Source organism: Silene latifolia, chromosome 7 (assembly GCF_048544455.1).
Source record: "Silene latifolia isolate original U9 population chromosome 7, ASM4854445v1, whole genome shotgun sequence".
In the NCBI taxonomy this organism is placed as follows: Eukaryota; Viridiplantae; Streptophyta; class Magnoliopsida; order Caryophyllales; family Caryophyllaceae; genus Silene; species Silene latifolia.
This window is the reverse complement of record NC_133532.1, coordinates 16,219,571-16,245,321: the sequence shown is the minus strand read 5'-3', so window position 1 is coordinate 16,245,321 and position 25,751 is coordinate 16,219,571. Positions and strand designations below refer to the sequence as shown.

At 39.9% G+C, this 25,751-nt stretch overlaps 1 non-coding gene across 1 annotated transcript; it reads right to left on the bottom strand.

The window, feature by feature from the left end:
* Positions 1–7,785: 7,785 nt before the first annotated feature.
* LOC141593314 (small nucleolar RNA R71) lies at positions 7,786–7,894 on the bottom strand. Its single transcript, XR_012521408.1, has one exon. It is a non-coding gene; the product is annotated as a small nucleolar RNA R71 (small nucleolar RNA).
* Positions 7,895–25,751: the final 17,857 nt, after the last annotated feature.

Genomic DNA, 25,751 nt, shown 5'->3' with positions numbered 1-25,751 from the left:
CCCAAACCGAAAGGCAAAGCTAAGAAGGTCTCCACTCGGTTAACCTCAAGGAAAAGGAAAATGGAGGAAATGGCAAAGGAAGTTGATGATGAATCGAATAGTGCTATGATTGCTATTGAGCAACCTATCGATGAGAACAAGTCCAAGGCACTCGAGATTCTTCATGGGTATCGCTTTTCCAAAGGTGATCTTTGATTGTTGCAAGCATGTCATTCAAGGAAACTTTAAATCGGGCCGCCGCTATGAACTCGAATGGTATGATTCGTCCCCCGCCTTTAAATTCTTTAAAGATGCAATTCATGCATAAAAGTGGGAGAGCCTTCTTAATCTTTATAATCGAGTTTATTTAGCGGAGATTGTTCAATTTTATACTACGGTCAAAGTCGATGTCCAATCGAGTAGTCTTACCGTCGCGATCAATAACAAACCCTTGTGTCTAAATGTTGAGAATGTCGGAAATTTACTCGGTATTCCTACAACCAGGTTGTCCTCATTTCCTAAGGGTGGTTGGCCGACTATAGATGGTATAAGTTCCTTGACCATCACAAAGTTTCTAAGTCCCAAAGCTTCATCCCCCATCATAATTAAACCACGAGAAATCAAAATAAACCATCGTTTCTTTTTCAATTTCATTTATAGAAGCTTGATACCTTGCAATGAGAGTCGTGGTGTGTATGGTGTGCTAGACATGTGGTTGATCTCTTATCTTGCTAAACACCTTCAAATTAACCTACCCGCTTTGATGTTCTTTCACATTGATCATCTTGCTAAGATAGTAGAGAAGCGTAAGGTTGATAATTCCACCGTGTTAGCTTATGGGATGTGGTTATCGGCCATTTTTTGAGAAAATGGACTTTATGGACTCGACAAGTTTCGATATGTGTGACACTATGACTTCGGGAGTTTTATCACAATTGTACTTGAAAATTGAAGATGATAAACTTGCTCGTATTTGGTCGGGTATGAAGGCTACGGATGTTACCTCCTCCTCTATGCAATCGTCTTCCTTGACACGTCTCACAAAGGATGTAAAAGCTTTTTCGGATCTCCAACATGCTCAAATGTGTGAGATTGCGGGTCTTAGTTTGGAAGTGATGGGTTTGCATAAGGAACTAAAGGAGGTTAAGGGTCAAAATGAAGAGCTTGTGGAGATGGTTCATAGGTTGGTTGATGAAGACGTGGATGATTGATCTCTTGCTCAAAACCGTGCCTAGCCTATATCGTGCCAAGCCTTTTGCCATAACCATGCCTAATGCCTAATCAAAACAAAAGCCTTTCTAATCTCTTTTTGCCTTGGCTTTATGTTTGTGATATATTTTGCTAATCATTGGTTATGTTGTTAGTTGTTGAACAATTTATTTTGTATAACTCTAATCCTTGTTTAAACCATGTGTTCTTCCTACTTGATGATGTCAATAAGAGGAAGTTGTTTAAAGTTGCAGGTGGTGATTCAATGACTCTTAGGCTTGCGTTAACCGTAACTATGTTAACTTGGCGGTTAAAAGTTCTACATATAGGCTAATTAGAAATTTGACTAATTTTCAATGACCATGTATTTATGCATCTTATTTAGATCATGTTTTGACTTGTTAACCTTGACCATGGATAAGGGGGAATGACACAGTCAATTTTATTTGTCTTGCCATCATCAAAGGGGGAAATTGAAGAGACCCAATTTGATTAAGTTAATGTTGATGATGCCTTAAGACAAATTAATCTCATTGTTATTTAATTGTGTGCCTCTTAAGTTTTAACCATATAGCATGAAGCTCCAATTGTCAATTCAAGGTTATCAAGATAGTCATCATGAAGATCAAAGATGAAGAATATCATTATTGTTAAAGTCATGTGTTGTAAGGAGATCCTTAACTCGAATTTACGTTTAGGTGCAAAAACAACAGTTCAGTCAACTGTTACTTAAGACTCGTCTTTGAAAGAAATATTTCAAAAATATTTGATCTTTTGTTAAAATACTTTTAATGTTTACAAATGTTTTTTGAAAATGTTTTGAAGTCTTTTGAAGAATATAAAGCTTTCAATGTCTTGATAAGGAATTTGCTTGCACAATAAGACACTTTCTATAAATGGATTGTTTGTTTTTTATATTTAAGGAAATGTTTATGGTTCCCATAAACACAACCATTTATGCTGGTTTCTTGATGAAAAACCCAGACTATTTTTTTTTGTGTGCACAATCTGATTTCTTGCATTCTTAGGCACCGATTTCTTGAGGAAGAATACTCGGTTGCTTGGTAAAGAATTCGGTTGACTTGTCCATGTTGCCCAAGCAAACTACTTACAATATTTTAATCACTTGTGCTTATGAGTGTAAGATATTTTAATGTGTAAAGTATACTACTTGGACATTATAAATAGCTTGCTTAGTTCATTTTTACAAGTGTGCAACAACGAGTTTAAAACTGAAAAAGACTTAAGCTTTCAATCGAGTAAATTAAATTTGCAAAACCGTTTTGTCATTTCAAAATCTTTGAATCATTTTGCAAGTTAATTTGTTTATTTATCTTTTGAGTCTTTTATTGAGTTTGTTGTGTTGCACCTAGTCATTTAGTCGTGTTCAAGAATCCCGTGTTTTGTACTTAAACTTTATCTCCTCCGTTCAATTGAGTGAACAACATTGAGATAAGTGGAGTCTTGTAACAACCGGGTAGAACCAAACCAAGTCTTAGGATAGAGTTATCCTTAAGCATGAAGTCTTAGAAGCGGAGTAGCTTTTGAGCACGGAGTCTTTCGGCGGAGTAGCCCAAAGCAAAAGCCTTATTGCAGAGTAGCTTTAAGCACGGAGTCTTTCGGCGGAGTAGCCCAAAGCAAAAATCTTGGAGGCGGAGTAGCTTTTAAGCATTAGCAACCGGAGTAGGTTGGGGAGTTGTTTTATTATTCGGAGTGGTCTTAGTTTGTATGAGTTTACTTCTGAGACATTTAATAAAATAGTGTTGGACGTAGGTCGCGGAGTAGTGACCGAACCAGTTTTAAAAACATCGTTTATCGTGTCTATTTTATTTTATTTCCGCTGCTACTCTATACTCACGTTTATATCTTCTGAATCAACAGTTGAGTACATCAGAATTCTCGCTTCTTTGAATCGTTGTTGATTACTTCTAACTCTCTAATTCTAAGTATCAACTTCTCCTTTCATCTAAGCATTGTTTAAAGTGTTTAAGAGTTTTAAAAGAAGCTTACATTAAGCTTAAAATTTTAAATAGACATTTAATTCACCCCCTCCCCCTCTTAGGTGCTCTCGCCCGTGACTCTTCAATTTTATCATAATTTCTAGCGATTTCTATGACGTATATCAAATCCTAGGTTGGTAGATGATATTCTAATTATGATTGTTCTGATGGGATGGTTGAGACGGTCTTATGCAGACGATTTGACTATAAAATATTGGGGTGAGATGGACCAGGGGTTTGGGATGGTTTTGTGACCGAGACATGGGGTCACGGCCTAGCCGTGGCCCGCCCTAATTGAGACGTGGCCTAGCTTGGCCGAGTATGGCCGTGTGGGAGGTGGTCGTGGCCTGGTACGGCCTAGCCGTGGCTGTCATGGATGACCGTGTTCTAGGGTCGCGGCCTATGTCACATTTAGCGTAGCTAGCTTGCGTAATTTTAGTTGCGACGATATTTATTTTATGTTGGTTATATTATATTAGGACGGAATCGGTAGAAGAGCCCTTTTTGTTGTATTGCTTTGCTGCGATGGTCTACTGCTGAGGTAGGTTATCCCTGCTCAACTCGTGCCAAGTAGTTATTTGTCTCGTATTAATATGTACATCTTGCTGAAGCGATTGTTAAACTGAGTATTGTGGTGGTCATTTAATTATGATGGTCTTATACTGAGCATGTGAGTAATATGTCATATTGTGACGGTCTTAAACTGAGCCTATTATTAATGTGTTGTGATGCAACGATGTGTTTACTGAATTATTTTATAACTGTTATCATTGGAAATTATATTAATAACTGCTGGCATTGAATTATGGTAGTTAAGATGACATTGTTGGTTGCATGCAGGTAACACTATTATGAGATGCGGCACAACTACGGTTGTGAACCTAATGTGATATTGGTAGGCTAGGCACAACTGCGCTTGTGGGCCTGAAGAAATGGTAGGCCAGGCACGGGGAAGTAGAAGCGTCATGGTCCTGATGACTCGTGAAATAAAATGACGGGAGTTGTGGCGGTATGAAATGTAAGAAACAGAGATGAATAAGTCACTAGGGTGTCATGTGTGTGGGTCATGAGCTATACGGTTGTAGAGATTGTGTGCCTGAGTTATTATAATATATCGTGTGATTTTTCATCATGATCACTGCAGAGATTTAATTGTGGTGTGTTGTATTTTATTACTTTATTATTATTATTAACATTATTTACTATCATTGTTGTTGAGCATGAGTTGACCTTGTTGTGTCTTGTGTCAAATTATCACCTATTTTCGGGGTGGTCTATGTCGATCCATTCAATGATTTTTGCTTGAACGGAGAGCAATATGATAAGCAGGTTCAGATAGTAGCTATTTGGTTGTTGTGCCTGGATGGGGGAGTGATGAGTTGACATTGAGTCTAGAGTTGTCATGCCGGGTCGACACCTTAGTACATGTATATTAGTCTATAGTCAGTTGTAATTTAATCATCATTCAGTTGGCTTGAGTTTTGTAAAGAGTTAAGACATGGTTCCTTTGAAAAGCAGTTTTAAATATAAAGTACTTGGTTTTGTTTAATTTGTAATCATTGTCTCAGGAAACTGAGATGGCAACAGTCTCATTTAGTTTGAATGTCTTGTCAAAGGCTCGTACCTAATTGGGGGTGTTACATTGAGCCGGGCAAGATTATGATAAGCGCGAAGGCCTTCCCGTTTCTCAAAACTTCACGCCTTCATTATGGTTCATAAACCATATATACTAATTGTGAACTTAATAAACAAATCATTTAGATGGAGTATAGGTTGATTATTTCGAAAGTATATCTCAATTTAGGTTAGGCCATTTAGATTAAAGTACCTTTCAAGTACTCGATATGTTGTTATCAATCATTTTGAGCATAGCTCATTTCTTAGTAAGTCAATTTAGTTAAAGTCAAATTGAAAGTGCAATCACTCAAGATTGAGTCATTTAAGTTAATGGTTGATTTTTTTTTCTTTTGGCAACGTGATTGATAGTTGTTAATTATAAAAAATGACCAAGAAAAGATTATATAAAAGAATTATCTTATTTAAGATGTAAATTTAATCTTTAATTTTAACGTACATAATATTACGCCTGATTTAAAATTAGTCATCTCAAGTCAACTTAAATTCACATCTATCAAAGCTCAAAGTGAGTTTAAGACAAGTTGATATTAGGGATGTAAATGAATCAGATTCGGGTCGGATAAAACTTCACCCGCATCCATTCATCACATTCAAAACCCCATCCAACCCATCCATCATCCGAGAAACTTATCATCCATCACCCTTCCATCCATTATACGTGGATGAAAAGGGTGGATACAGTGATAAATGGGTGATGAATTAGTTATGTTTATAAGCCTAAAAAAGTATTGAATTTTATTTCACTCAAAAATATATAAGGTAATTAGTACTCCCTCCGTCCCGGTCAATTGTTGTCCTTTGATTTTGGCACAAAGACCAACGAAATATGAGGGAGCCAATTATTATACGATGACAAGTAGACCAAATTGAGTGTGAAATATCAAATTGCTCTTCAAATGCAATCTTAAAATAGAATAGGACAATCATTGACTGAGACACCCTAAAATATAATAGGACAACAAATGACCAGGACGGATGAAGTATTAGACTAAGTGCTTTCAAAATCTTGTAACCTAATGTTTGCTTGAACAATATAAAGAGTAAATATGTAACACCCCCGTACACCAAGGTGCCTTACCAAGTACCACCCCAGTATATAAAGGTGCTACCATCTCGATTGCCCGAGGTAAGTGATACGTGCATATTCTATACACTTTATCTGTGGTTTTGGCATGTATTTCTACGCATAATTGGTAGCTTAAGGCTGCTATTTCTCCCGAAACGGTTTACTTTGCATTTTCTATGATTTATTGTAGGAATGCGTGGAAGTAGGCTAAATCAAGCCAAATTCGTCCTCCGGAAGCAAGTTCAAGGAAGCCAAGAGGAAGGAGAGTTCATTCACTCACCTTGGGATGCGTGCAAGGAGTGAAGAGTTGATTGGAAGCAACAAGGAGCCACCGCACAAGATTTTCGATCGATCGACTAAGCCTTTCGATCGATCGACCACGGAGCTTCCAGACAGAAGCTCATGTTTGAGTAATCGATCGATCGACCGTCTTGACGATCGATCGACACGATTTCAGTGATATTTATTTTTCCGTGTTAGACTTTTAAAAGCCCAACTTGTAATTAACTTTCAGTATCTTTTTATCAATAGAACGCAGCAACTTTTAGGGGATGTTTTTCATTTCTGGAAAAACTGAGTTTTCAGATCTAGCTTGAGACGGAAACCTTGATTCGAATGCTTTGTTCTTGAAATTCAATTAGTAAGCTTTTTATGCAATCCTTCCTCTTTCTTGTTTTCCCCTTGTTATTTTGATTCTTGTTTCATTCATTTGATTTCAGCAATTGAATTTCTTCCCTTTGTTCTAGTTAGATTCCATCATGTTAAATTTGTTCGTATTTATTAATTCCGCAATTAGTGTAGTTATGATTATGCGTAGGTAATTCCTTTGATTGGGAATTAGGTGAGCCATGGTATGAAATTAGGACTGTTGTGTAGCATGAGTTCTTCCGTATTGGTCTTGTTATCTTTTGATAGATTTCTTTGCTAGATTGAAAGATTGGTAATTTGATTTATCGTTAGATTTAGAATTTCTCTTGAGTGAAAGCTTTGATAAATTCTAGGGAATTATTAGACCGTGAGGTTATTTGAGCTTTGATCGAAAGACTAGCTTGTTTTTCCTGAGACCGTATTATGAGACCTCTGCTGCTTGACTGACCTGTTATTTGCCATGGTGAACCGAAATTCCGATCCTCTTTTATCTTGTTAAGAATATTTATTTTAGCAGTTAGCCAGTTAATCAATCAATTTCAAAACCCCCAATTAATCGTTACTTTTTAGACTGAAAAATAGCAAACAAAATCAACCTTGTCTCTCTATGGTTCGACCCTTACTATCACTAGCTATAGTTTTAGTTTGGAATTATAAATTTAATTTTGGTACTAAACGACGGTATCAAATTTTGGCGCCGTTGCCGGGGAGACGGTGTAATTCTGTTTGCTTTATTTTAGTTTATTTTTCTTGTCTCAAAGAACTTTTGTTCCTTGAGGCCGTTGCTTACCTTTGCTTCTAGTTTTGCTTTTGCACAGTTAGAAGACAGGTTTTTGAGAGGAAGACTTGAGTACTCTCACTTTGGAAATTATGGCTACGATATATGATAATTTTTCACCAAAGGAGCACCACCTTCCAAAGGGGCGCCGCCATTACCTACCCCTACTACTTAGAAATTCGAGTTTCGTTCCTCTTATATTGATTTAGTGGAACGAAACCAGTTCGCGGGTCTGCCAGATGAAGACCCCTTGAAACATATGGAAATTTTCACGGACTATTGTTGTTCAATACCTATACCGGAGGGGGTAACTCAAGATGAAGTAAAGGGGTTTATGTTCTTATACTCCTTGAAGGATTCGGCGCGAGATTGGTATCGCTACCTCGATAGAGTAGCAGCTGGAGTCACTGATTGGACATCTTTAGCACTAGCCTTCTACAAGAAGTACTTCCCGCTTTCAAAGACTGATGCCTTGAAGGGTAAAATCACGAGTTTTCAGCAAGGAGCCGACGAAGATTTTTGTGAAGCATGGGGACGTTTCAAAAGTTTGGTCCGAGCTGTCCCTCATCATGGTTTCCAGCAATGGTATCTTTGCAATCTATTTTACAATGCTTTATATGATGATTACAAGGTCATCTTGGATGCAGCTGCTAATGGCAGGTTTCAAAATAATACCGGTCAAAGTAAAGGTTGGAACACCATTGAGGAGATGGCAGTCCATAAAGCTGAGTTTGGAAGTTCACGTGGAAAGTCACGAAAGCAAAGTGAAGACATGACTGCTGTTGTGACACTTATAACTTCCATTTCTACCCGTCTCGAGAAACTCGAGATTTCTGAAGCTTCCAAGGAGAAAGTCGAGATTCCTGTTCAAAACTCTGATGAGATCGAGAAGTTAAGAGAGATGGTCCAACTCCTTTTGGTTCAAGTGGCGAATATGGAAGCAGCCGGGATTGAGTCCTCACGGAATTTTGTGAAACAATTGGAGAATATGGAGGCTAAGCAAGCCGCTACTTCCTCAATTAAATGTGAAGGGCCGGTTGAGACGATCAATGCCATCAATCTCAGAAGTGGCCTTTCCTATGAAAGTCCCGACAAGCCAAAGGAAGACTCGGGAAATGATGAAGCAGCTCGTTTAAATTCGATGCAAAACGAGTCCGAATGCCGATCTTGTTGGTCGATCGACCAACACTCCCGATCGATCGATCAATTGTCGAACAAAATAGTTTCTGGTCGAAACTATTCACACCTAACACATCCAAATCGATCGACAACATCCTCGTCGATCGACCGAGATACTGATGAGCGTTAATTACGACAGAACTGTTTCACGCCCAGCTTACTTGGTCGATCGACCACCCATACCAGTCGATCGACTGGATCTCCAGAGCAGGATGCAAATCCGTCAACTAGTTTGCATGATTCGTCACTCATTGATGATTTGACGGGGGTTTTAAACCTACGAAGCGAAGGTTACCGATCCTACGGCCGTGTGTTGCGATCCGTGATCCGGAGCGTTTGAAGGCTACCAAGCTGGAGCGTAAGTTTGGTAAGTTTCGGAGATGGTCCCAGAATCTCGAGGTAACGGTTCCTTTCACTGATTTAATTACCCAGGTACCCTCTTACGCTAAATTTATGAAAGATATTTTGAATCGTAAGAGAAATTTTCGTGATGATGGTAATGTTGCGTTTGTGGAGGAATGTAATGCTCTTTCACAAGTTAATGTGCCACCTAAATTAAAGGACCCGGGTAGTTTTTCAATTCCTTGCACTATAGGTAACCACGTAATTGGAAAGGCCCTTTGTGACTTAGGGGCCAGTGTTAGTGTCATGCCGTATTCTGTTTGCGAAAGGTTAAACATTGGTAGACTTAAGATGACCGATATTACCGTTTAAATGGCAAATAGATCGACTCAGAGACCTATAGGTGTTCTAGAGGATGTACCCGTTCGAGTGGGTAAGTTTTTTATTCCTGTCGATTTCGTTGTTTTGGACATTGCAGAGGATAGTCAGATACCTATTATTTTAGGCAGACCGTTCTTACATACAGTGAAATTTGTGATAGATGTCAAACGCTGAACCATCACCTTAGAGGTAGGGGATGACACCATTGAGTTCGATCTTGCTCACAAGGCAAATCGAACTCCGTTTGATGAGGATACGTGTTATTCCATTGATATTGTTGACAGGGTTGTTACTTGTAATTGGAGGGCATCCTTAGCCAAGGATCCCTTAGCTGATCTAACCCATTCAGATGAGTGTGCAGGTAATACAGTGGAGAATGCTGAGGAGCCAGATGCTTTGGTTGCCTCAATGGACAGCTACGAGCTCAATGAAGAAGAAGATGAGACGCTTTTGAGCCTGGCCAACGATAATTTGGTGAACACTTGCTACACCATTGAAGCTGATTCTGTCTATGCTGCAGAGGTAAAGGTACCGGAGCGTAAGCCACTCCCTCCTAATCTTAAGTATGTTTCTCTAGATGATACGGAGCAGTACCCAGCTATTGTTAGCTCTAGGCTTAACGATGACCAGCTGTCTGCTTTGATGTGTGTACTTAAGAAAAACAGGAAGGCTTTGGGTTACTCTTTGGATGACATTAAGGGCATCAGCCCTGATGTCTGTATGCACAGGATAGAGTTGGAAGAAGGCCACAAGCCTTATAGACATGGGGTCAACGCAAGTTGAACCCGAAGATGCGAGGAAGTTGTTATGGGTGAGGTGATGAAACTACTTGATGCGGTATTATTTATACAGATTGGCAACTCCAAGTGGGTTAGCCCGATTCGGTAGTCCCGAAGAAAGGAGGGACTACCGTGGTTAAAAATGATAAAAATGAATTAATACCAACTCGAGTAGTGACAGGGTGGCGGATGTGCATTGATTATAGACAGTTGAATGCCGCCACCAAGAAAGACCATTTCCCCCTCCCTTTTGTTGACCAAATGACTGAAAGACTTACTTCTAACAAATTTTTCTGTTTTCTAGACGGATATTCGGGTTCTTTCAGATCCCTATTCATCCTGATGATCGATCGAGTAAGACTACTTTTACATGTCCACAGGGTGTTTTTGCGTATCGTAGAATGCCTTTCGGATTGTGTAACGCCCGCTACCTTTCGAGAGTGCATGATGGGGATTTTTTCTGATTATATAGAGAATATTATGGAAGTATTCATGGATGATTTCTCAGTTTATGGTAGTGACTTTGATCGTTGTTTAGCTAACCTTGATAAAGTCATGCAGCGTTGTATAGATGTTAATCTTGTTTTAAACTGGGAAAAGTGTCAGTTTATGGTCAATGAGGGAGTTGTGTTAGGGCATCGATTTCTGATAAAGGTATACATGTTGACAAAGCAAAGGTGCAGGTGATTGAGCAATTACCTCCTCCCGTGAATGTTAAAGGAGTGAGGAGTTTCCTTGGTCACGCTGGTTTCTACCGGCGTTTCATTAAGGATTTTTCAAAAATTGCTAAACCACTTACACAATTGCTCCTTAAGGATGTTGTCTTTGAATTTACTGATGAGTGCCATGTCGCTTTTAACAGGTTAAAGGAGGCCCTAATTTCTACGCCAATCATTCACCTTTGATTGGGACCTCCCATTTGAGATCATGTGTGATGCCAGCGATTATGCTATCGGTGCGATTACTGGGACAATGAAAGAATAAAGCTTTGAATGCCATATACTATGCGAGCCGAACTCTGGATGAGGCTCAAGTCAACTATTTTACCACTGAGAAAGAGTTTCTAGCTGTTGTTTTTGCCTTAGACAAATTTCGGTCTTATTTGTTAGGTTCTAAGGTTATTGTTTATATTGACCATGCAGCGTTGAAGACTCTTTTTATTAAGAAAGATCTGGCCGAGGCTTTTGAGGTGGATACTCCTTTTGCAGGAGTTTGATTTGGAGATCAGAGATAAGAAAGGAGCAGAGAATGTGGTAGCTGACCACCTATCTCGTCTGCCGCTGACAGAAAGGGAGGATTTATTGCCTATTAATGATTCTTTCCCTGATGAGAGTTTGTTAGCTATTACTACTTCAGGGTCTTATCCACCTCCGTGGTTTGCTGATTTTGCTAACTTTGCTGTGACAGGTAGGATACCACCTGAGCTTTCATGGCAGCAGAAGAAGCGGTTTGCCTATGATGCTAGGCAATATTTTTGGGATGATCCCTATGTCTTCAAGGAATGCGCAGACGGTCTCATCCGGCGATGCGTACCTCAGTGGGAGGTGAAGGATATCCTAGAGGCTTGCCACTCTTCTGCTTATGGTGGTCATCACGGTCCGTCCAGGACCGTAGCTAAGGTACTCCAATCTGGTTTTTATTGGCCTACTTTACATGCAGATTGTCGCAGTTTTGTTGCTGAGTGCGATGCTTGTCAAAGATCGGGGAATATTTCCAAGAGACATGAGATGCCACAGGTAGGCATTCTTGAGGTTGAGATTTTCGATGTCTGGGGCATTGATTATCAAGGACCTTTTCCGAGCAGTCAAGGTAATAAATATATCCTCGTAGTTTGAGATTATGTATCCAAATGGGTAGAAGCTATTGCTACTCCCCATTGCGATGCAAAGGCCGTGATTAAATTGTTTAAAAAGATTATTTTCCCTCGTTTTGGTGTCCCTCGGGTTGTCATTAGCGATGGGGGAATGCATTTTAAAGAGAAACAACTTAGTGCTTTATTGACTAAATTCGGTGTCCAACATCGTAGAGGTTTGGGGTATCATCCCCAAACTAGTGGTCAAGTTGAGGTTTCTAACAGAGAATTGAAGGAAGTCTTAGCTAAAGTTGTTTCTAAATCACGGAAAGATTGGAGTCTTAAGTTAGCTGATGTCTTATGGGCTTATAGAACTGCGTTTAAAACGCCAATCGGGATGTCACCATACCGATTGATTTATGGTAAGACATGTCATTTACCTGTCGAGTTAGAGCGTAAGTCTTGGTGGGCTATTTGTGATTTGAATTTGGATCCTAACCTCTCTCGTGAGAAACGCATGACACGGCTGAATGAGCTAGAGGAATTTAGGCTGCTGGCCTATGACAATGCGAGGATCTACAAGGAGAAATCAAAGCGCTGGCACGACAAGAGAATCATCAAGCGCGAGTTCCATATTGGCGATAAGGTACTTCTTTTTAACGCTCGTATCCGTTTATTTCTGGTAAGTGAAATCCAGTGGACCGGTCCCTATACGGTCACAAAAAAAAGTTTGGATCGAGTTGAATTGGAGACTTCTGCTGGAGAAAGGTTCAAGGTAAATGGCCAATATGTGAAGCACTATCATGGATCAGATGCATATGTTGGGAAGGTCGAGGTTTTGTACTTCGACCCGCTATCAGATGATGAAAAGTGAGGTAAAAGGGTCGTGCGGGACCTCTTAAACCAGCGCTAACTGGGAGGCAACCCAGTTGTATTTTTTTTGTAATTCAGGATTTCTATTTTGTTATTTCATTCAATTTGCATTTTAAGTTTTCTTGTTTTGTTTCTTTTCATTTCATGCATTTGCAATTTCTTGGTTTGGGAAAATTGTACGCCTTTGATGATTTCTGCAGGAATTTATTTTATGCAAAGTGCGTAAGTGGTTTACTGGATGTTGTGAGACAAACGGGGATTAAGTTGGGAAACAAGTTTGACGAATTTGAGCTAAATTGCCAGGTCTTTCAGTCGATCGACCAGGAGGTTCAGTCGATCGACTGACACAAAGAGAACAAGAAGTCTTGAATAGAGAGGTGGTCGATCGACTGGGTCAATTAGTCGATCGACCAGTCCGCGGGTTCAGAGGCAGTTAATAAGGGAAGTTTTCATCCTTATTTTCTCATTCATTCACTTCCCAAAAATCTGAAAAACAAAAGAAACCCTAAGTTCTCCCCTGCTGCGATTTTCACCTACATCCCGTCCTAATCACTTGATTTTTATTGCTTTAATCTTCAAAGTTCTTCAAGGTATGTCTCTAATTCCATCTTTATGCTTTTTATTCGAGTTTTGCTGAAGCTCCATGCGAAATTTTCGAGTAATGTGCCCTTGAGACGAAAAAATCGATTTGGGGAAAACGATTTTAGGGTGTGATTTCTGGTCATTTATGTACTTTAATTGCTTATTCAAGCCTTTCCCCTTTGATTTTCGACACTAATTAGAAACTAGGAGATGGTTATTTCAGTTTTCCCCAAAAAATTTCGAAGCCCTAATTTGCGTGGATCATCTGATTTTGATTCGGGTTTCTAGAAATTGAAACTTAAGTTGGTTAATTGTTGCTAATTTGATTCTTTTGCAGGTACAAAAAAATGACAAAAGGGAAGGAGCCAATGCAGGAGGGGAAGTCGAGCCAAAGGCCTGCTAAGCGGCCACGCGGACCGCTTCTGATGATAGAAGCCACTACGGATAGTCTACCTGACTATCCGCGAGTTATCTTTGCTAAACCTATTCGGTAGCGCAAAAATTTTCCTTCTTTGTTTCGAGTAGGAAGGTCACAGCCACCCGTTTCTCCATAAAGACACTTTGGAGAAACTAGGTCATATGAGTCGGTCGTGTCCCTGCTAAATGGGACGGGTATGATAGGTCTTGTGGACATGGCTGAGTTCACATATTATGTTTTGACCCTTGAATTCTTTTCCTCTTACGCTTTTGATTCCGAAGCCTTTGAGGCTGATGCGACCAAACCCTGCATTTCCTTTCGCCTTTTTAATGTCAATTATTCTCTGACACTTGCTGATTTTGCGGGTTTTCTGGGTCTTTACTCCGAGGGCAGAACCTCGGACCCCTCTGACACTCACCGGACCATGTGGTCTTGTATCGGTGACACTTACGGGTCGAGGAGGACGGGCACTTCCGTCCACTTGCCCCCTCTTCGTTATTTTCTACGGCTAATGGGTAATACCATTTTTGGCCGTAAAGAGTCTAATAATGTGAATAATATTGAGTTGTCGATTTTGGCGGGCTATCTGAACGTTGAGCGTCGGAGAGCCCGCATCTATAACATTGCCTACTTGACCGCCGCTCACTTTCGGTAAGTAAGTGAGGGCAACTTGACCACCATTGCCTGTGGCGGTTTGGTGACACGTATCGCCAACCGCCTTGTTTTACTTTTCCCTCGACAGGAGGACCCCATTGACCCTGAGCTGCGTTTTATGGACCTCTCTTACGCGAGGGGTGTCTATTGGATCGATAGACAGATGCGGTGGAAGATTGATTATTTCATCTGTGACCGCATCCCTGTCACGGGCTACCCTCCTGTCCTGCCCCTTACCACTGTTGAGGGGGCAGCTCGGCCGCCCCTGCCTAGTTACAGGCTTCCTCTGGTGGCGGCCACACCTTCTGCTAGCACTTCGAGGAGGGCTCGTGCCTCCTCTTCACAGGCACCCCCTACCTCCACTACCACTCCTCCTGGCCGGCACGACCACTTTTCCCGACCACCGCCCCCTTAGTTGTCCCTCCGGTCATGGACCGGAGGGCAATGTCACGTGTCTGGGTGATTTGTGCGGGAGTTTCAACGAGCACGGGTTGGACACGGCCATCGCCCTGTGCCGGTCTACGAGGAGCTAGCTCGGGGGATGCTTCCACGGGGTGGCCCAGGCTCACCCTTCTTACTTTGTCCCTCCGGCGGCGGTTACCCTCGGCTGCCAGGGGGACCCCTCCCACTCCTACTGCTGGTGCCTCGGTTCCGGAGGGCCCTCCGGCTCGCTGCTTTGAGGAGGAGAGTGACTCGGGGTCCGGAGAGGACAGTGACTCCGACTACGAGGGTGGAGATTAGATGCTGGTGACCTCCCCGTTCTTGGCTGGTTTGGGGAGGTCGTATTTTGTGAGTTGTTTTCCTTTCTCTTTTCCCTTCCTTTTACTTTTTATGCTTTTATTCTCCCATTTTTCCTGCTGGTGATTTGTTGTTGAGCACAATGGGGACATTGTGCGTTTTGGTTTGGGGAGGGTATTTGCATATACCTTTTGTTTTGCATCTGCATTTGTCTTTATTGCATTTCAGTCACATGTTTAGTGCATTTCTGTTTGCATTTGTTTTTATTTTTCATCCATTCAAAAAAAAAAACAAAGAAAAAATTAAAAAAAAATTCATAAAAACCAAAAATATCACGTTTACTTTTGCACATAGCTGAGTCGGATTGGAGTTTTTAATGATGATTTTGCTCTATTAGTCAAATATGCCATTCCTTGCCTTTTCATAGCTGCTTAGCAAGAATTAAAAGTGATTTCTCAAATTTTGTTATGGAATCCATTTCGGGCAATTAGACTTGACTCATTACTTTTGGCAAACTACTTATACCTTCTGAGACATAGAGCCTATAACTGGTGACATTTATGACCGGTTAATTTAGGTTTGAGAGTAGTTACTCCCTTCATTTCATGTTTTGCACGTGCATGAGTTTTGATTGCTTATTGCCTATACGCATTGGTTTGTGGTCGGTATTGCATGTTTGGAGAACTATTGCATCCTCCCCTTTCTCATTTTACCCCATTAACTCCACTATAAACCAAAATTGCCAGTTGCCCTCAACTACATCCCATACTTAGCCTACCATTGTGCCAAGCTAGGAAGCAGTAGAGGAATTTGTTGATTCAAGCTGTTTTGGTTCGCTCTTGTAATGTTGGAGCGGGTATTTTTGAGAAGTGAAGGATTTACTTCAGCCTGAAAAAAAAAAGAAGAAAGAAAAAAATTCAGAAAAAATGAAAAAAAAAAAAGGAAGTATGTTTACCTGGGCAGAATGCTCTGGAGTGTGTAGGGTGGTCGATCAACTGCCATCATTGGTCGATCAACCACCAGTTCAGATTTTGAAAAAAAAATGAAAATGAAAGAAAAAGAAAGAAACAGAAAAAAAAAAAAAAAAAAGAGAGTCTTGAAAATAATAAAGTCTTGGCTGAAATAAAGACACGCCTCATGTGCTTACCTCTTGATTTGGAGGCGTTCGTTTGGATTTTTGTGTTGCCTAGTCAATAAAGGCATGGTTATTTTTTTATTGAGTTGGAAGAACGGGATTCGGTTTCTGATGGTTCGTTAGGTGCTAGCTTGGCTCTTACCTTCACTTTCCCATAATTGTTTTGCCCTTCTTTCCCACTTAGCCTCACATATCCAAATTTTGCAATAGTTCGGCATGTGATAGTCCTTGACGGTGGTTATGCGTATGTACGGTAAATAGAATCATTATTCATGCTAGTCAAGCATACATGTTTTGTCGGTTGCAGTCTAGGTGAGAGACTTTACTTTTCTTCCCTCTCTTTTACATATTATCTTACCATTTGCTTTGCTGAGAGAAGAGCGATCCGGGAGAGTCCGATTGTATGAGTCTTGCAAGGTCGAACGCCCGACTTAATTCTATGATATGCATAAATTTGTTCGCTTGATTTAAGCTTTGCGAGTTTGACTTTGGGCATTAAATGGTTTGGCATTGACTTGTAGTTAGCTCTGAAATGTACTCCTTTCCATTTAGTTTTTTATACGGGTCATAGTGCTTGCTTGGGGACAAGCAAGATTTGGTTTGGGGAGATTTGATACGTGCATATTCTATACACTTTATCTGTGGTTTTGGCATGTATTTCTACGCATAATTGGTAGCTTAAGGCTGCTATTTCTCCCGAAACGGTTTACTTTGCATTTTCTATGATTTATTGTAGGAATGCGTGGAAGTAGGCTAAATCAAGCCAAATTCGTCCTCCGGAAGCAAGTTCAAGGAAGCCAAGAGGAAGGAGAGTTCATTCACTCACCTTGGGATGCGTGCAAGGAGTGAAGAGTTGATTGGAAGCAACAAGGAGCCACTGCACAGCATTTTCAGTCGATCGACTAAGCCTTTCAGTCGATCGACCACTGGAGCTTCGAGGCAGAAGCTCTTTGTTACGAGTAATCGATCGATCGGCCGTCTTGACCGATCGATCGACGATTTCGAGTGATATTTATTTTTCCGTGTTAGACTTTTAAAAGCCCAACTTGTAATTAACTTTCAGTATCTTTTTATCAATAGAACGCAACTTTTTAGGGGATGTTTTTCATTTCTGGAAAAACTGAGTTTTCAGATCTAGCTTGAGACGGAAACCTTGATTCGAATGCTTTGTTCTTGAAATTCAATTAGTAAGCTTTTTATGCAATCCTTCCTCTTTCTTGTTTTCCCCTTGTTATTTTGATTCTTGTTTCATTCATTTGATTTCAGCAATTGAATTTCTTCCCTTTGTTCTAGTTAGATTCCATCATGTTAAATTTGTTCGTATTTATTAATTCCGCAATTAGTGTAGTTATGATTATGCGTAGGTAATTCCTTTGATTGGGAATTAGGTGAGCCATGGTATGAAATTAGGACTGTTGTGTAGCATGAGTTCTTCCGTATTGGTCTTGTTATCTTTTGATAGATTTCTTTGCTAGATTGAAAGATTGGTAATTTGATTTATCGTTAGATTTAGAATTTCTCTTGAGTGAAAGCTTTGATAAATTCTAGGGAATTATTAGACCGTGAGGTTATTTGAGCTTTGATCGAAAGACTAGCTTGTTTTTCCTGAGACCGTATTATGAGACCTCTGCTGCTTGACTGACCTGTTATTTGCCATGGTGAACCGAAATTCCCGATCCTCTTTTTATCTTGTTAAGAATATTTATTTTAGCAGTTAGCCAGTTAATCAATCAATTTCAAAACCCCCAATTAATCGTTACTTTTTAGACTGAAAAATAGCAAACAAAATCAACCTTGTCTCTCTGTGGTTCGACCCTTACTATCACTAGCTATAGTTTTAGTTTGGAATTATAAATTTAATTTTGGTACTAAACGACGGTATCAGTAAGTACATCAAATCAATAATTAAAGAACGTTTATTAATTAACTTTATATTTTACATCATAAACCAACGTGAGAGAGATTACAACATTTATAACTGAAAGAACTACTAGACATGAGTGACTGCGACATATAGATTGATAGCGTGATGACTTGATTCCCTTCCATGTCTCGCAAGCATCATAATTAGTTGTACCTGCTAAACCAACTGCTCACCATCCCCGAGTAGATCACCACATACAGTTTTGAAAATACAACACGGGGTCAGTTCACTGAGTAATTAAGATAATCAATATACACGAATAACAATGACAACAACCCCACAATCATTCTCCATTTCCAATCATGCCAAATTACTGCCGCAATAGATAATCCACACCGCCAGTGGGGGACCGCAACCTTGCCCACCTAAGCCCCGCTCATCGCTACGAGCAACAACCCGTGTTCCTTAATGTGCACATCCCTTTTTGTGGCGGGTTCCACAAGGGACGAATCAAGGGCGTGAAGCAACTCCTGCAAGTGACTCCACTCAACCTAGGACACATCTCACCAACATAGTCAATCCACCACAACTACAACAATCAAGAATACAATTCAACAAAAATGCTAATCATGTCAACATAATCACAATCATCACATCTTAAATCAATTATGCAATCAACTGAGTAGGGAAACCCTACCTTTTTGCTATTCCATGAAAGTACATCCAATAAACAAGCCAAACAAGATCAATTATGAATCCTATAAGTAGCAATCACATCCTATCACTAGACTATTCAAGACCTACTAAAAGATAACGACGAAACACAAACTCGCCTTGAGACACGGACCGATGCCGATAACGGTGATAACCCGACTCGACAACGTCAAGCATGAACCATCTCCTTTCTTGGGTTAGTGTCAAGGCCATGTGAGAGTGTAAGATGATGAGGGATAAATAGGAGAGAAAGATATATTAGAGTTAGAAAGAGAAAGGAATCGTCGAAAATGAAATGAGGTTTGCAATCTCGCGTTTTATAATAACGCGTTAACAGGCGTGGTACGCGGTCGAGTATTCGCACTACTCGGTCGAGTGACCTTAACTAGGTCGAGCAACAAGCAACGTTAGTCGCCTAACATCTCCCATAACCCCTGCTAAGGCTCTCCTTTGGTCAACGGGTCCCTAAATAGGGCGGGTATTATAGTCACTTAAAAGGAACTTCGTCCCCGAAATTCGTCCCAAACTTCCCAAAATAACAAGACAAAGCACCTAAGGGAAGACTTACCACTCACACGACGCCGAACACCAAGTAAGTCTATGACGCGTACGACACTAAGTTATAATCATTTCTTGACATAGTATTGTCAACCATGAAATCACTATATTATTACTGTATGAAACCACCAAGCTAATTAAGAACAAGGTTGATATCGTAAACCAATTAAGTTATGAAGTGACGAATTAAAATATTTAAAAGTAACACATTACAGAATTTTTGTGACAGCCTAGATATTCGAGAGTAAAACAAAGGTAAGACATAGCAGAAATTCTGTTAACTTGTTAGAATCGATGTTATCTACCCTTCTTAAAAGGAACTTCGTCCCCGAAGTTCATTCCAACCATCAAATGAAACTCGCATATGCTTAAAGAAACAATAATCATAGAACATATATCACGTTACTTGGCAATTAAGACATGCCTCGAACATAAGTAAGACAACCATCATATTCATGCAATTGGGAAAAGAGGTATATGCAACATAGACAAGGGAAAATGTAAATTGTACGCAAGTTAACTATTATGATACAATTGTCATGTCGTTACCCACACCAGTTCCTATACCATTACTATCTCAAAAATGAGTCAAACGATGTATCGTCACCATATACACCATGTTCATACCATTCAAGATTGAAACCGATACTAGTACACCCAAGGATACATACATCGGAAAACAAATACTAAAGTTGATTGGACAACAAGCTTAAACAACAACAAATGCAGTGTCCGGATACTCGGTCGAGTATTAAAGGGTACTCGGTAGAGTACATGATACTCGTCCGAGTATCAGCTTGCTCGGCCGAATTTTCAAGTCCAGGACTCGATTTTTCGCAATCTATGTTCATGGCATAGAAACGTTAACCTGCAAAAAACGTCACATGTCCCCTACTAACACAAGTTTCATGGTCTTGCTGACATGAAAGTAGTACGAAGAACAACAAGTGGTGGCCTTATGGCCGATTACAAGCATCCAGAATAAAAGTAGTACGATAAAAGTTTAACAAACATCCGACAACAAGTCTAGAAAACAAAACGGAGCTCAAATGTCCGCATCCTCCGCCATTTACTCTCCACGTCCGGTGTCAGATGTCTCTGCTCCCTGATAAGCTCCAGATGAATAGCCTCCACCGCCGGTCCACCTCCCTGCCTCGTCTAGCTGACTGCCGTAGTTGGCTCCCCACGGTCCTGCGAGGCAGCCAAACTCGGTCTCCGTCGGTGGTCTCTAAACGTTGGGGTCGACCCCATAACTATGGAACACCCAAGTGTCAACCCCAGGTCCTCTCCACCAAACCGGTTGTGGCAAGTCCTTCCCTATACCCTGGTTGTAAGCCATCTCATGCATGTTTCGTAGCATCAAAGTAGTAAAGATCCGCTCGGTCAAGTCACTAACCTGCATCCTAGGGTTGTGGATGGTGGGGTAGGGTGAGTACTGCGATGGGTAAAATAGGGGTGTAGAAAAGGAAGGCTTGGTCTCAGTCTCGGCCCCTCTAGCCACTCTCCCTCTACGGTGCTCGTAGGGTGGCAGAACGATCGTCTACTTCTCCGAAGTGGAGATTGGCTCAGTTAAGTCTAGGAGGATGGTGGGATCGATCAAGTAAAACTGAGGCTCAGGTTCCGGTTCCCCACTCCCTGGGTCGTACTCTGCTATGTGGTCCACCACCGGTAGGTTCTCAGGATCGGGGAGCACCATCCACATAGATCATAGACCTACTTACCCTCCGAGCCAAAGACCCATTATCTAACCTCTTAAGCCAATTAATGTGGCACCAATACTTCTCGTCCATGGTAGGGGCAGTCTCGAACAACCCAGTCCCCGACGCAGGTGGAGCCTCAAAATCAATCAGTCTCTAAGCCAAGCAGGTCACTATAGCCCCACAAGTAAGGTAATGGCTCGAAGACCATGTCATAAGGGCCAAGCTGGAGCATACAACCCCAAGAGCACTATAGTAAAAAGGCTTCCCCCGACGAGGGATAAGGTAGGACATCATCAACATTATCTCATGGGTGTTCCACTGTTTTTCGCGACATCCCTCTAGTACCCCCTCTTTTCAGTCTCTAGACCAAGGTGTTCAGCAAACTCACCAAGTGTTAAGTTATGGTCATCATTCATAAGGCGAAAGGAGACGGTTTTCTCATCTACATCGTAGACAAAAGAACTCAAAACCTCCAATGTAAGGTACGGGTAGGACTTCTATCAAAGATGGTACAGCCCCTCCATTCCCAATATCTAAAATATGTGAGAGATATCCTCTTCCAACCCAAGGTCACCAAAATGTCAGGGTCCATACAACGACTCGGCATCATGGTCCGACCCATTAAGGCCACAAAAGCAGCCCGCTGTTTAAAATCAGAAAAGATTACCGGTGGATAGTCGTCCACCGGATGAACAAGAGGTCATTAGCTATATTGACCTGTTTCCATGGCGGAATTAGCGCGAATCCGCTTCTTAGCTGGTGCTTTTGATTTCAGCATGCTGCCACTACTACGAAAACGCGGGATACTGAGGGCGAAAATATGTCAGTAACGGCCCATACTGACGGAAATTCGTTAGTATTTCTATTTCCTGACGGGTAGCCCGTCAGAACTCTGCGCGTCAGCGATTTTCGTCACTAAAATCTCTGTCCTGGCGGAATTTCCGTCAGTAAAAGGCTATTACTGACGATCACTGACGGAATAACCGTCGTCCAGTCACAGCAGGTAACTGACGGAATTTCCGTCAGTACAGTGTATTCCTGACGGATATTCCGTCAGGACGATGACATGTGGCATAATTGGCGGTTGATTTGGAAAATTGAAAAATAGGCCTCTGACGGAAATTTCGTCGGGAAATTCAAACCTTCTTTTAATTAACTAACATGACTAATTTTTCATTTTACACATCTAATCTAATTAACATTAAGTCTAATTAAAATTTTAAAAACATTTAACATTTCATAAAATTTAACGATAATTTAATTAACAAAAATTCCAATTTTTAAAAATATTTTTAACAATAATACCAATTTTTAACAATGAAATTACATAGCTAATCTAATTAACAATAATTTCAATTTTTAACAATAATATTAACACCTCACAAAATTTTCACAACACAACATACATTTAAACAAAATGGGTTTATATCCTAAGTCAACATGTATCAACACCAACAATAATTCAACAACAATTACAACAATAACTACTCTCTTAAATCAATTAAACAAATTAAACAATACCTAATTAAATGGAGATTAAACAATACCTAATTAACTTCACAAAGAAAAAATTAAAAATGAAGAATGAGAAAGAAGGAGGACGGCGGCAGAGCGGTGGCAGGGCGGCCGTGACTATGGAAGAAAAGAAAAATGAAAAAAAGAAAAGGAAAAAGAAAAAGAGAAAGGAGAGAGGAAGAAAAGACAAAGATATTACCTAATAGTGACGACGACGTGGTGGTGTTGGTGGTGGTGGTGGTGGCGCCGGAAGTGAGGAGGGTGGTGGTGGTGTCGGATTTTAGGAGGTTAGGGTAATGGGGTTTTAATTGATTTGGGGGAAAACTTAGTAAAGTGTCGAAGAGAATGAGCGTGTTTGAGATAAAAGGAGGTTCTGACGGAAATTCCGTCAGTGTTGTTGTAGTACTGACGGAAAATCCGTCAGTATTGTTGTATTTCTGACGAAAATTCTGTCATATGCTCTCAATAATGCAACCTCCATAAAGTACCACAGTAAAAGAGCATCTGGCGGATATTCCGTCAGTACTTTACAATTCCCGACGGAATATTCGTCAGATATCACTTATTGTTGACAGCTAGAATGCACGGTAGAAGGAGCATCTGACGGATATTCCGTCAGTACAATTCAATTCCCAACGGAATTTCCGTCAGATGTCACTTATTATTGACAGCTGGGTTCCACCTATGTGTGTAAGAAACATCTGACGGAAAGTCCGTCAGAATTATGAGTTTTCCGATGGATTTTCCGTCACATACTATTTAGCGCCATTGACTTTGTCAACGCGCCAAATTTATCTGACGGATTTTTCGTCAGGAACCGTTACTCACGGATTAGACGTCAGAATACAGTCAATTTTCCGTGTTTTCTGATGACTCGTTTTTTCCGTCAATTTTCCCGTCACTAACCCGCGTTTTCCTTGTAGTGTGCAAAAGAGAAGTTCAACAAAGGTTTTTCCGGAAATTTTGCCATGGTAAGGGCTATTTTTCAGCTTGTACACTTTTAAGACGGAGTTTTAAAACGGATTTTTCTCTCAAAAGACATGACATACCGACCAATTAAGGCATTGTTATTAAAATTAACTCACAAGGAACATCCTAAAGGAAGCTAGGTGACTAAAAGCAAAGTATTGAGGCAAACCCTAGAAAATTTTTCGACATTAAGTCATTGATTTTGAGCATAAAAACTTTATTTTGCGTAAATAAGTAGATGTTCAAGAGAAAATATAACCAAAATATCACTATAGAAATATAAAACTTTGGATTACAAGAGTAAAATTTCAGATTTTGGGGCAAGCATACGATTGATTGAATTAAAAGCAAAGAAGGTTGATTAGTTACATTACCTTAGTTGAAGATTGATTAGATAGAACAAAGCAAGGGTAAATCCAAGAACAAATTCAACCAAAAATCACCCAAGTGTGTTTTTGAGAGAGAAATTTTGAAGAGTTTTTGTATAAAAAAGAAGATATGAAGCGGAAATTTTGAAGAGTTTTTGTATAAGGTTTTCCAGAATTTACCGAGTTGGGTTGTGATTTTGGGGTACTCGGCCGAGTGCTGGGATTACTCGGCCGAGTAGTCTCTACTCGGTCGATTATTTGGTTTACTCGGTCGAGTATTCAGAGATCAGTAGCTGGTTTAAATCATCATTCTAAGTACTTGGCCGAGTGCCTTTTTACTCGGCCAAATATGGCCTATTCGGTCGAGTATCAACTTTACTCGGCCGAGTTCAAATGAACAGTGACGGAATTTAAAGATTTAGAGAGTGTTTCCCCTGCAAAAACAATAAACATTGTTCAAAGTTCCACTTAATCAGGGCTCTCACATTTAGACCCTACTCCTAGCATACACAAGACAACTTTGAATTATAAACATTAATTACAATTCACTTACGCAACACATGTTATACTTCACATAACCTGTTAATAGAACAATTAATGCCACAAGCATGTTGGAGTTAGTGTCCTCCACAATAGTGCGTTTACATAATAAATCTCATTAAGGGAATATCATCAGATATTTAATTATTTGATCCTTGTCAGTTGATTAACGTAAATCGATAACGGTTGGCTGACTAGAGTTTGACGTTATTGTCGTGAGACGGCGGTGATCAACTGACCCCCTTCGGTCACACCTATAGGAACGAACCCCAATTGATAACTAATTAATTGTATGAGATACAATTTATTTAGTCCCTTGATTTATAAACTAAAAGGTTAGTCGATTATTTTAGAGAGATTTCGAGTTGCGAACTCGAGGCACGGCAGTTATTATTTAATTATGCGATAATTGAATAATAAATTTTGGAAGACGGGTTTTAGTTAATTAATTGTTAATTCACTAAAATTGTACTAATTGATTAATGTGATTAATATTAGTACGTAAATAATATGTGTAGCGGTACATGTATATTTACGGAGTGATTTGGACGAAATTAATTGGAAGCATTTAAACATGAAACGATGTTTAAATAAAATTTACACGTATTTGTGCGACAAATATAAGAACCAAAATGAACCCGTTAATGGGACATTGGACCGTGTAAATGGAGTATAGTGGATAATTATAAATACAATCATTTCACTTTACTTGTGATACTTCCACAAGTTATCTTATAATAATTTACATGTGATGTAAGATTGACAAATATAAGACAATTTCAACACTCCACTACTACACACTCCACCCGCCACTTCCTCCAATATACTCCAATTTGTTGTTCATTTTTCAATACTACTTCACTACTTCATTTTGCATGTGAACAAAAATTGCTTATCTCTCTAAAATTATTATACATCATTTACTAAGAAGTTAGTAATCAAAATATTATTACTAAGAGTGTTAGTAATATTACAACTATTATCAAGGGTTAATTTTACAAGTATCTAGTTAATACTTGTAAGATTATTTTGGGTGTTGTTCTTGGGTGCAACTTGAAGGAGACTTTCTTTTTGAAGGTTTTTCAAGGAGGATCATCCATTTCTTTTTAATTAGCTCAAGAACAAACTAGATAGGTGATATAGTTTGTACCCATATTACCATAAAAATCTATGTAAGGAAATTGTTTTTCCTTAACTTTCATTTTTATGCTTTTATATTTGCATGCATGTTACATAGATCACTAAAATAATAAATTATGAGATAATTTAATTTTTATTAGAGAGTCTAATATGGATCTATGATCTTTCAAGTGGTATCAGAGTTTAGGCTTG